This window comes from Marmota flaviventris, chromosome X, assembly GCF_047511675.1.
Source record: "Marmota flaviventris isolate mMarFla1 chromosome X, mMarFla1.hap1, whole genome shotgun sequence".
Classification (NCBI taxonomy): domain Eukaryota; kingdom Metazoa; phylum Chordata; class Mammalia; order Rodentia; family Sciuridae; genus Marmota; species Marmota flaviventris.
Window position 1 is genome coordinate 9,937,961 of NC_092518.1, and position 13,201 is coordinate 9,951,161.

The 13,201-nt window shown below is 36.9% G+C and overlaps 1 protein-coding gene across 4 annotated transcripts in view; it reads right to left on the bottom strand.

The window, feature by feature from the left end:
- Window positions 1–13,201, bottom strand: part of Pir (pirin) — a 100,273-nt gene that overhangs the window by 26,142 nt on the left and 60,930 nt on the right. The gene's annotated exons all lie outside the window — the stretch shown is intronic.

Genomic DNA, 13,201 nt, shown 5'->3' on the forward strand with positions numbered 1-13,201 from the left:
TAGTAGGATATAGAGTCTTCTTTTGCCAGTTATAATACAGTTTATGTTGCTGGATGGAATGCACAATGTTAGAAGTAATGGAATTGCAAGAGTGGGCAATTTCCTTTTTATCTTCTTTTCGGCATGGGTGACCACATGCACTTGTTTTTATTAAACTTTGTTTAATTTCCACTAAGTTTGTTTTCTTAAGGCTAGCATAAAAGAAAACAAATGCCCAAGTATGTGAATGCATACTACATATTTAAAAACAACCTTGTTTCCTTAGAATTACCTTTCTATGGGCTGGGGATTTAGCTCAGTTGGTAGAGTGCTTGTCTTCTATGCACAAGGCCCTGGGTTCAATCCCCAGCACCACAAAAAAAAAAAGAAAGAAAGAAAGAATTAACTCTCTACTAAGAGCAGTATTGCATCAGCAAAGGGACCTTCACGATTTTGTTGCTGTCAGGGTCACACCCCTACATTTTCCTTTCTTTTACAAATATGGTTGCCAAGCTACCGTCTCTCTACAGCTGGGAAGTGCTTCCCTTCCCTTAGGCAATAACAAATAAAATGAGTTGGGATAGAGGTCATATTTTTCTGGCCCCCTAGGACAGTTAAGTCAGCAACACATATAAATCAGACCTCCTTTAGCCAAACATAAAAAAATGTACAATGTTTCTTTTAATTATGTAAATCATTTTCTGTGGCATCTGTTCTCATTTCCAGGGAGGTTCCTAATTCTTGCAAACATCCCTAGTGAGAGTTTTTTTTTTTTTTTTTTTAATTACATTCCTTGGCTTAATCTAGATCATTTTCCTCCTTCCTCAGTCATTTTTTGTTTTTTTAATCTGGGCTTGAACCCAGGGGCACTTAACCCCTGAGCCACATTACAATTCTTTTTATTTTTATTTTGAGACAGTGTCTTGCTAAATTGCTGAGGCTGGCTTTGAACTTGCGATCTTCCTGCCTTATCTCCAGAGCCACTGGGATTATAAAAGCCACTGGGATTACAGGCATGCACCAACCGGGCAGGGCCCTTCTCAGTCTTAAGAGTTCATTATTCCAGTGAATTTACAGAAACATGTATCTAGATAAAAAGTAGAAAAACATGGTCTGGTGACACACCAAATCCATAATAGAAGTCAGCTCTTGGGAGGAGAGGAGAGGGTAAAGGAGCCAAGAAGAGAATCCAATTCTGGGTCACACTGGTTGCCAGACCTCAAAACAGCCGTGGTTCCTGAAAATCTGCCCCAGAAGTCCTTGCATTAAGTTTCCACAGGCAAATACCTCACCATGGACTTAATGCCTGACTTCCTGGGACAGGAGGCAGAGATGTTTGGTCCTCTCCTCATTTCACCAAATTATTTTTAAATTTTTATTTATACATACAGAAAAGCTGCAAAAATAATACAGAGAATTACTGGACACCATTTACTCAGATTCCCCAAAAGCCAACATGTTATCATACTTTATCATTTTTCTTGGTATAAATGTCATTTTTCCCAAAATACTTCTAAATAATTTATAGACATGATGCCTCTTACCCTGAAATAATTTTCAATATGTATTCCCTAAAAACAAGGATATTTTCCTACAAAAGTATAGCACTCTTTTTTGGGAAGTGGGGGTACCCAGGGTTGAACTCAGGGGCACTCAACCACTGAGCCACATCCCCAGCCCTATTTTTTATTTTATTTAGAGACAGGGTCTCACTGAATTGCTTAGCACCTTGCTTTTGCTGAGGCTGGCTTTGAACTCACAATCTTCCTGCCTCAGGCGCCGGAGCTGCTGGAATTAGAGGCATGTGCCACCATGCCCAGCTCTTTTTTAAAACACCTTCATTTTATTTATTTATTTATTTATTTATTTATATGTGATGCTGAGGTTGGAACCCAGTGCCTCACATGTGCTAAACAAGCACTCTACCACTGAGCTACATACAACCCCAAGCCCAAGTAAAGCGCTCTTATAAAAAATTATGCAATTGACATTGATACAATACCATTATCTACATATTCAAATTGTTGCAATTTTCAGAATAATATCTTTTATGGAGATAAGAAAAACAAATTTCTAGGAAAGGATCCACCCAGGGTAACATGCTCTGGTTAGTGATCACATCTAACCTTCTTCCATCTGAAACAGACCTTCAGGTTGTTTTTTTGTTTTGTTTTGTTTTGTGTGTGTGTGTGTGTTTGTGTGTAAGTGTCATTAAAAGTACAGACCAGTTATTTTGTAGAAAGTCCCTCAGTTCAGGTTTGTTTGCTGATCCCTCATCATTAGATCAGTTTGTTTGCTAATCCCTTTCCCCTCTTAGAGAAGAATTTTCATTTATTTTCAATACTTTGCCTTTTTAAAAAAATATGGAAGCATACAAAGTATGAAATAATGAACACATTTATTTCACTTTGTGCGTATGTGTGTGTGTATGTACATGCACGTGTGTGTGTGTGTGTGTGTGTGTGTGTGTGCATGTACTGGAGATTGAACTTGGGGCCTCATACAAGCACTGTACCACTGAACTACATTCTCCACCCCTTTTCTTTTAAGACTAATCTATACAGGTAAAAGAAATGTCCCCTAACTGGCCCCAATTTGTTTTCTACACATAGCAAATTGGAACTTTCTAGAAGCCCCAATTAAAATGCTTTAGTGGAGCCAGGCATGGTGGTGCAGGCCTGTAATCCTAGTGACTCAAGAGGCTGAGATAGGAGGATCACAAGCTGAGGGCCAGTCTGGGCAATTTTAGAGAGACCCTGTCTCAAAAAACAAAAAGGGTTGAAGATATAGCTCAGTAGTAAAATGTCCCAGGATTTAATCCCTACTACCAAAAAAAAAAAAAAAAAAAAAAAAAAAACCTAATTTTTAAAAAGTAAAATTTTTTTGAAAAGGGCTGGGGATGTAGAGGGCCCCTGGGTTCAATCCCCAGAACTATCAAAAAACCCAAAACACCAACCCCTCACTCCCAAAACCTTCAATGACTTCCTGTTCTCCCAGTAAGCTGGGAGATTCTAAAGCTGGCAGATTCTTCTCAATCTGGTCTTGCTCCTCTTCTCCATTAGCATGGAGCCTCTGATTATTTTGCCTCCATATTTAATTCTAACCCAGCATACCTTTCCTGGGGAGGGGTGAAAGGAGGGCAGGGCAGCAGTTCCACAAAGGGAGCTTTGTGGAGCAAGAGAAAACCAACCAACCACATAACTAGAAAACAACAAAAATGAACACATGATCACAGTCAGAAAGTGTAGGTATAAAAATCCACACAACATTCATGGGGAAACCTAGGACCAGACTCTAAACTTCTTCAAACCTGTCTCCTGGTTTGTAAAATAAGGGAAAAAATAGGTACAACACAGGGCTATTATGATAATTAAGTGGCATTGGGTGCATTTCTGAACAAATATATAAATTTTCACATGCAGACGTGTGTTAAATGCTTTCTTCGTTCTCTATACCACGCCTGACACTTAGGAGGTACTTTTTTAAATGTCACTTCCCTTTCCTGCCCATTCCTTTACTTTCTACTTTGCTCCAAATTCTTGCAGAAAAGGAGGTTATACACATCTGATGAGGCTGTGATCCAGGACAGAGAAGGATCACAGCTACAGAGATGACCACACGTTCCCCACTGCATCCCTGTCAACACCAAGCCAAGCAGCAGATTGCACAAGACACTGAGCAATGTTTGGCAGGGTCCTGTTTCCCCAAAACAGAATTAAGAGCTCTACATTTTGGAACTGTTTTCCAAACGTCCTCATCAAGCTCCCTATGGCATTTAAGATGCTGTCTGTGTCCCATTGAACACTGCAGTCTAGAATTGGTGATAAAAGTCAGGATTTCTGGTCATACAGCAACTATAAGATCATAAGTCTGCCTGAAATAGTCATTTAACCCCCATCTTATAACTATTCATAAATAGCAAGAAAGGTGACACACAGAGGTCTCAACTTTGCGGCTCTGCAATCTAGGAAAGAGGTTATACCATGAATTTGCAGGAATTCCATCCAAAGAAAACAAACAAATGCCCATTTTGCCAAACTTGGTGACACTGATAATAAAATGTCCACCTGTATTGCATGCTACACAAGTAATTACACTTGAGACAATTGGCTTTCCAGAATAAAATATACTCAGAATACAGTACATGTAGGGCCAGGCACAGTGACACACACCTGTAATGCCAACAACTTGGGAGGCTAAGGCAGGAGGATCTCAAGTTCATAGCCAACAGCAAGACCCTGTTTCAAATTAAAAAGAAAAAAAAAAAAAAGGCTGGAGATGTAGCTCAGTGGTCAATGGTAAAGTGTCCCTGGCTCAATCCCCAGTACCAAAAAGAAAGAAAGTAGATATATTTCATGCATTACAGAATGATCATTGATTATTTCACAGGCTTTGCTTCTAAACCTTGGGCATATAACATCAAGAGTCATCTGTAAAGATCCTCTATTTTAGAAAAAAAATGTAACAGTTTGGTTCACATTTATAATACTGAATATTTGTTGCTCAAAGGCTAACAGAAAAACTGGGAAATAAATAAAATTTAACACTTTAATGAAAAACGTGTTAACAATATAAGCTCTGCACAGTGTTCTCAGAAGACAACCTTCTGTATGCCCTGAGTGGAGCCTAGCCCACTACAGGATAAACTCTGCAGACTATTTTCTTGCCAATAAAATAGCAAGAAGAAAATATATTAGAATCCCCTGGGAGCATATATTGCTCTTGAAAGACTAAACCCTACATAGAAGCATTGACATTTTTTTTTTCGTAACTAAGAAGACATTTAATATAATTTTTATTTAAAGTAATATATGTTCCTATTATTTTTTGGTTTTATTTCAAAAGAATTTGTCTCCTCAACTATACAGTATTTCCTATTGGTTTTCCAATGGCTCAGAAAATAATTCAAATTTGTAGACATAATCACAAAATTACATAACAAGCTATAAAATAGAAATGATTTTAAGCACTTAAAGTAAGGTTAAAGCAAAGTTTATAGAATATTAAGTTCTAAAATATACAGAATTTTGAGAATTAAATAAAGGCTCAGAAAACAATAGAAACTGGAAATTAGGAGGAAATGTCATAAATACCCCCTAAGATTATCTTAGGACATATTTAGACAGTTGACTATTTTTTAAGGGAAAAGGATTTTTAAATAGTATGTGCAAAATATGAAAAAACACACCTCTGTAAAACTTGAAATATGTTTAAATTCTTAGAATAGTTTCTTGTTTTACACTGATTATCCATTTAAACTGTTTGCTTCTAAAGATGACATATTGGGAAAACATAATTTTTAAATTGGTGAAAATTATTATTGAAATTTCTAAAAAATTTTTCAAGAATACTCATTTTTTAACCTATGTGAAAAATCTTGGGATTATTTACCAATATGCCCAAGGCACTACTAATAGAGTACTAATCACTAAAGATCCATTATTATTATTATTTTTGTGTGTGTGTGTGCAGGACAAGATGGCAGTTAAGAATCATAGTGAAAAGTCAGACCATGTGGGTTAGAATCTCATACTTAACACTCACTAGCTAATTGATCTTGAGTAAGTTACTTAATCTCTTTGTACCTCAGTTTCCTCATCTGAAAACTGAAACCATCCCATTCCTTACCTCATGGGATTGTGAGGATTGCAGATGATAATATGGGTAAAGTTCTCAGAACAGTTTCTGGCAAACAGGAGGTACTTAATAAATGTTAGCTATGATGATTAGTTCATGACATTCCTCACCTCTGGTTTTTTGCCACTTTCTCCTCTATATCAAAATTATATTTAAAAAAAAAAACGCAATTGTATCTCACCATACATGAAAACCAATTCCATCAAAGCATACAAATTTCAATTAGTATTAAAAGGTTTAAAAGATCTACTTTCATCTGGGCACAGTTGCACATGCCTGTAATCCCAGAGGCTCAGGAAGCTGAGGCAGGAGGATCATGAGTTCAAAGCCAGCCTCAGCAAACGCAAGGTGCTAACAACTCAATGAGAATCTGTCTCTAAATAAAATACAAAATAGGGCTGGAGATGTGGATCAGTGGTCCAGGGCCCCTGAGTTCAATCCCTGTACCAAAAAAAAAGAAAAAGATCTACTTTCACATTACATTGATTATATTTAATAACAATGTATTGTATTCTTGAAAAGTGTTAACTGTTCTTAACAAAATGATAACTACATAATGTATGTTAATTAGCTAGATTTAGTTATTCTACTATATATAAATAAAGATACAGATACTTCAAAAATCAAGTTGTGTATGATAAATACATACAATTTTATCTGTCAATTAAAAATAATTTTAAAAAGAAAATTAATTCCAGGTGAGTAAATACATCAATATGAAAGGCAAAATAACAAAGCATTTTGTTAGTGAACACTTTCATGATATTGAGTTAGGTAATGAATGCTAAAGAAGCCACAGAAAGCACTAATCATTAAGGAATAGATGCATATACTTAAAGACTTCTTATTTATTAAAATATAGAAAATATAATAGTATAGAAGAGTGAAAAGGCAAATGGGAGAAGATATTTGCAATACAAAGAACTGATAATAATTAGTATTATGCATATATAAAGAGCTCCTAGAAATCAATATGAAAAAGCATGGACAATCTACACAAAGAAAAATGATATGAAACTTCTTGATGGATAATTTTACATTTCAGCTTCTGGTTCCCATTCATCACTGCTCTGAAGACTTATTGATTTACATCCATAAATGTTATGCATATATTTAAGTATGAGGGAAACTGATTGAATATTCTAAGTAGAAAGCTTTGCAAAAAACTATCCATGACTTAAATCATGTATTTGGAGTGGTGAATAAAATCAGCTTTCACTGTCTCTATGGAAATACCCCAAAATCTAAAAAAATCACATGAATCATTCATGTTATTCTCCTTAACAGTAAAGAATAACTATGAAAAGACATTTAGGCAGGAACTCTGAGGAAAACTCACCATGTATTTCTTCAGACTCATTCAAATCATGTTTTAAAAAATCAAAAGGGTTTGGGGGTATGGATTATTGGTAGAATGCTTACCTAGCATGCATGAAGCCCTAGGTTCAGTTACCAGTACAGAATAAAACAAAAACAAAACAAAACAAAAAAAATCACTACTCATTTTTGAGTCATTGACCTTATGGAAAAATGAATTATACTTTTAACCAAGATCATAAATGTTGCAGTTGACTATAAGATGACACCATGATTTCTGCCTCCTAATATTTCCCTGTGTCACCCACTGAGTGTGGACTGCACCTAGTGACTTGCTTCTAATCAATAGAATATAGCAAAAGTGATAGGATGTCACTTCTGAGATTAGCTGGCTCCAAGGCAGAAACAGCATGGTGAAAGAAAGCCACTCAGCTCATAGCAGATGGGGAGGGGGGCGGGGCTGGGGAGAAGATAAAACTCTTCCAAATTATGTCCCTAGTGACCTTCTTCCTCCAGTGAGGTCCTACATCTTAGTAGTCCATTCAGCTATGAGTGGATTAATCCATTTGATGAGGTCAGAGTCCTCATGATCCAATCATGGCCTAAAAGTCCTACCTCTGAACCTTGCTATTTTGGGGATCATGCTTTCAACACATGAGCTTTTAAAAGGGCCATTCAAGGGGCTGGAGATATAGCCCAGTTGGTAGAGTGCTTGCCTCACATGCACAAAGCCCTGGGTTCAATCCCCAGCATCACCAAAAAAAGGTTAAAGCGGGACATTCAAAATCTAAACCATAACAGCTGTCCTATGGAGAGGCCACGTGGCAAGGAACAGAGAACAGACTCTAGCCAACCATCCTCTAGAAAACGATTGCTGCCAACAATCACATAAGTATGAGTTTGGAAGTGCATCCTTCCAGGTGAGGCTCATAATTTCAGTCTTGGCTGATATCTTTATTGCAGCCTTGTAATAGTCTCTGGGCCAGAGAACACAGCCAAGTTGTGAGACACTGTGAGACAATACATGTTGCCTTAAGGCACCAAGTTTTGGGGTAATTTTGTTATACAGCATATAGTTAACTAATACAATAAGATTTATTTAAATATAGCTTAATGTGACTTACCAAGTACTTATTAATGGAGAGCATTAAAATCTACTTTATTTATTCATTTATTTTTGTGGTGCTGGGGATTGAACCCAGGGCCTTGTGCATGCAGGGCAAGCACTCTACCAACTGAGCTATATCCCCAGCCCTAAAATCTACTTTTTAAATCAAATTAAAATATGGCGGGCTGGGGATGTGGCTTAAGCGGTAGCGCACTCGCCTGGCATGCGTGCGGCCGGGGTTCAATCCAGCACCACATACAAACAAAGATGTTGTGTCCGCCGAAAACTAAAAAAATAAATATTAAAAAAAAAATTCTCTGTCTCTGTCTCTCTCTCTTTAAAAAAAAAAAATTAAAGTATGGCTCCTTTCCTTTCTCTCTCCCTTTAAAGGTAAACACAGAATCAAAAATATATTGACAATATTTAGGAGGTTATGTTAGTTTCCTATTGCTGCTTCAATAAATCACAATCACATCACAGCTTCTATTGTCCTCCCTGCTTTTCTGTGACTTCTCTGTCTTCATTTTTCATGTATACAGACTCTTATGATGACACTGTACCTACTTGAGTTATCCAATTTAATCTCTCTGTATTAGTCAGCTTTCCATTACTGCAACAAAATACCTGAGATAACTGACTTTAAAAGAGGAAAATTTGTTTTGGCTCATGATTTCAGTCCATGCTCAGTTGACCATTTTGCTTTCAGGCCTGTGGCGAGGCAAAATATCATGGCAGGAGTCCACAGCAGAGCCTTAAGGCTGCTCACCTCATGGCAACCAGGAAGTGAAAAAGAGAAGAATAAGAGGACCCAGGATCCCAATATCTCATTCTAGGACACATGCACAGTGACCTAATTTGCTCCCATTACACCCAAGCTCCTAAAGTTTCTACTACCTCCCGATAGTGCTACCAACTAGGGACCAAACCTTCAAGGAACATAGCCTTTGAGAGACACTAATCCAAAATATAACACTCTCCATCTCCAGAATCTTCACTGAGTCATATTTGCAGAGTCCCTTTTGCCACATAACATATTCGTAGGTTCTGGGGACCAGGATATGAATATCTGGTGTGTGGGGGGGGCATTAATCTGCCTACCACAAAGGAATTGACTATATGTACTCTAAATAAATTATTTATTTACCTACAAATATTCAAAAGAAAAGTTATAAGGTGGGTCAGGCATGGTAGTGCATGCCCATAATCCCAGTGGCTCAGGAGGCTAAGGCAGGAGGATTGAGAGTTCAAAGCCAGCCTCAGCAATTTAGCAAGGTCCTTAGCAACTCAACCAGACCCTGTCTCTAAATAAAATATAAAAAGGGGCTAGGGATGTGGCTCAGTGGTTAAGTGACCCTGGGTTTAATTCCTGGTACCCACAAAAAAGTTATATGGTAAGGGAAACAAAAGATTCACAAAATCCAACTTTTTCCATACTACAACATGTCTCCATTTTTAACATTCCATATCATGCTTTTAAGTACCCAGAAGCAGAGATGTTATGAAGGAAGATGGAGAAAATAAACAGAGTGGCTACTGAGGGCCAAACTTTGATGTAGTCAGTCAGAAGACAAAGGGGACATGAGGACCAGAAGGCATAAATTTCTTGGAAAAGATTGATACTTTTCCTAGAAACACAGATTTATGTCCTTCATAATGTTTGATAACTGATAATATTATCTGTGTATCAGTTTATACAAGAAAAATCAGATTGCCTTGCAAGAGATGGTAAAAGTCACTATGAAAGAACCATACTTATTCTTATTTTAGCCAAGAACTAATATGAAAAACGTGTGGCCAATATGAAAGGAATCTGGTACTGTCAGAGACTCGACAAATTGGATTCTTTGTAAGTGATGCACAGTCCAGCTCAATTTCTGATATCAACTGTCTTCCAAATCATCACTGTATAAAACATCTGTTTCTGTGAGATTAGCACAACCTAACAGAACCGTGCCTAGCCCAAAAGAAATAAGCAATGGCAAAAATCAATTCTAATACTATTTATGGGAAGGAATTCAGATAAACCCTAGCCTGATTCATGAAAAATGGTTCTGGGCTCCCTTAACAGGGTTTCCCTTGGGACACAGGCATTTTGTTGGTATCAGGGATGGGATGGTAGCAGTATGTACTTCTATTTCTATCCAATTAATCTGGTAATGATACAACCAAGTTGACATTAAATCAGACTCCAAAGTGTATGCCAAAAGCCAAACATAACCCAGATATCCATGTCAAATCCCTTTACCATGAGTAACAAAAATCATCAAAATATTATAAACAAAACATGTCAAGGATCCAGCCAATGCTCTTCACAGTTCAAGGAATATTTGATGCAACAAATCATCCAAATAAAATAAATTTAGACAGTCCTTGGAGTTTGTGGTGGAATTTGACCTGGAAAAGTGGTAAAAAAATAAGTAAATAAATAAAAGACAAAGGGTAACCTTGAGTTGAATGACATCATAATAAAATTTGTACAGCATAAGGTTATATCCAGTGTGTCTGACTTCAAGCAGCTGAGATCATCAAATCTGCAAATAATAATTACTTTATAATACTTGAATTAATTAGACAAGTACTAGATAGTAAAGTACTAGATAGTACTAGATAGTAAAGTCTCAAACATTGAATTTGTCACCTAATTCAATGGAAGCATGGATGTGTGGGTGCATATGAGGGAGGGAGAGAGAGAGAGAGAGAGAGAGAGAGAGAGAGAGGAGAGAGAGAGAGAAAGAAACAGTGAGCACACATAAGAAATAAGAGAGAGGGAGAGAGACTGAAAAAGATGGAACTCACTAACTAGAAGTAATGTCTTAGTTTTCTTGCTTCAATCCCTCTAAAAATGTGTTTGTAAACAAATCTTAGGTTTAAAATTCATAATGACAAGAAAATACCAACACAGACTTGCAAATGGGCATATACCCATTCTCTCATGAGGCAATACAGGGGTGACAGCTAAGAGCAGAGCCAAAATGAACATGAACTATATACGTTCTGCTGATGGGGTCATTGAGAAACTGTAATACTGCTGATAGAAAGTAGAGCTGCCGGGCCAGGTGTGGTGGTGCACACCTGTAATCCCAGCAGCTTGGGAGGCTGAGGCAAGAGGATCACAAGTTCAAAGCCAGCCTCAGCAAGTTAGCCAGGAACTAAGCAACTTAGTAAGATCCTGTCTCAAAATAAAATACAAAATAGGGTTGGGGATGTGGCTCAGTGGTTGACTGAGTACTCCTGAGTTAAATCCCTGGTACCTCCCCGCCAAAAAAGAAAGTAAAGCTGCCATTTTTTACTGTGATCTCACAATGTTTTTTAAAATTAAACATGTACATACCTGTGACTATCCCTGGAAACCTGTCCCATTAAAATAAATTCCCATATGGGAAGACAAATGTAAAAGGATGTTTACTGCAGACTAGTTTGCAGTAGTCAGGTGCTAGGAACAAAGTGAATGCCCACTGATAAGAAATAGCTAAATGCATCATTGTAAGCCCACAATGTAGAACATCACTGCTAAAAGGATCCACATGAGTAAATTAGGAAAGATTTCCACAAGGTATTGTTCAGTCAAAAAAAAAAAAAAAGATGCAAAAAAAGTATAACGTGATTTCATTTGAGTAAAGCAATGACAAAATAACTCTATATATGTGTATATCTGCATGCACACATATATTTTTTTTTGAAGGTTTGAAATTTTTATTGTCTACAATTCACAAAGCACTAAAGAAGCCATGGAACAGAAAGGAAACTGCCCCCAACCTTGTACAAAATCATTGTAATGAAAATCTCTCTTAAAATATTAAGTATAAGATTAAAACTCCATTGTGTATATATACACACTTCCTTTATCCATTTGTTGGTGGAAAACCTACACTGGTTTCATAGTTTGACTATTGTGAATTGGGCTGCTATAAATATGGGCATGCATGTATCACTCACTGTACTATGATGACTTCAGTTCTTTGGGATAAATACAGAGGAGTGGTGTAGCTGGATCATGTGGTGGCTTTATTCCTAGTATTTCTTAGAAAACTCCATACTAATTTTCATAGTGCTTGTACTAATTTGCGATCCCATCAACAGTGTATAAGTGTTCCTTTTTTCCCACATCCTCTCCATCATTTATTGTTATTTGTATTCATTTTAGCTGCCACCTAACTGGAATGAGAAGAAAACTCAGTGTAGTTTTTATTTACATTTTCCTAGTTGTTAAATTTTTTTCATACATTTGTTGGCCACCTGTATTTCTTCTTTTGAAAAGTGTGTGTTTAGTTCATTTGCCTCTTTATTGACTGAGTTGTTTTGTGGTAAGTTTTTTGAGTTCTTTATATATTCTGGATATTTTCTCCAACGTATGTTTTTGTCAAGGATCAAATGACTGTATCTGTGTATGCTTGTCTCTGTGTCTTCTGTTCTGCACCATTGGTTTGTTATTAATGTAGAAAATAAGTGTGGTGATAAATACAGCAAGATTTCATTCCAGGATAGATCTGGGCTATAGAGAGAGAAAGGGCATTACTATAAGTGGATAAAGGACAAAAAGGATTGAAGGGAAGAAAATATCAAAAGTAAAAGCAAGGACTGGGGATGTAAGTCAGTTGGTAGAGTGCTTGCCTCGCATGCACAAGGCCCTGGGTTCAATCCCCAGCACCACAAAAAAAAAAAAAAAAAAAAAAAAAGTTGAGAACATGGGAGGAGAGGAATAGATGAACTCTAGATATGGCAGAGGGGTTGGAGGGGAAGGGAGGGGGCATGGAATTATTAATGATGGTGGAATGTGATGATCATTATTATCCAAAGTACAGGTATGAAGACACGAATTGGTGTGAATATACTTTGTATACAACCAGATATGAAAAATTGTGCTCTAGGGGCTGGGGATGTGGCTCAAGTGGTAACGCACTCGCCTGGCATGCACAGGGGGCTGGGTTCGATCCTCAGCACCACATACAAATAAAATAAAGATGTTGTGTCCACCGAAAACTAAAAAATAAATATTAAAAAAATTCTCTCTGTCTTTTAAAAAAATTGTGCTCTATATGTGTAATAAGAATTTTAATGCATTCCACTGTCATATAAATAAAAAAATAGATTTTTTTTTAAAGGTAGAAGCAAAAAATACTATACACAACAGTTAAAGCACATAAGCTCTTACACTTACTA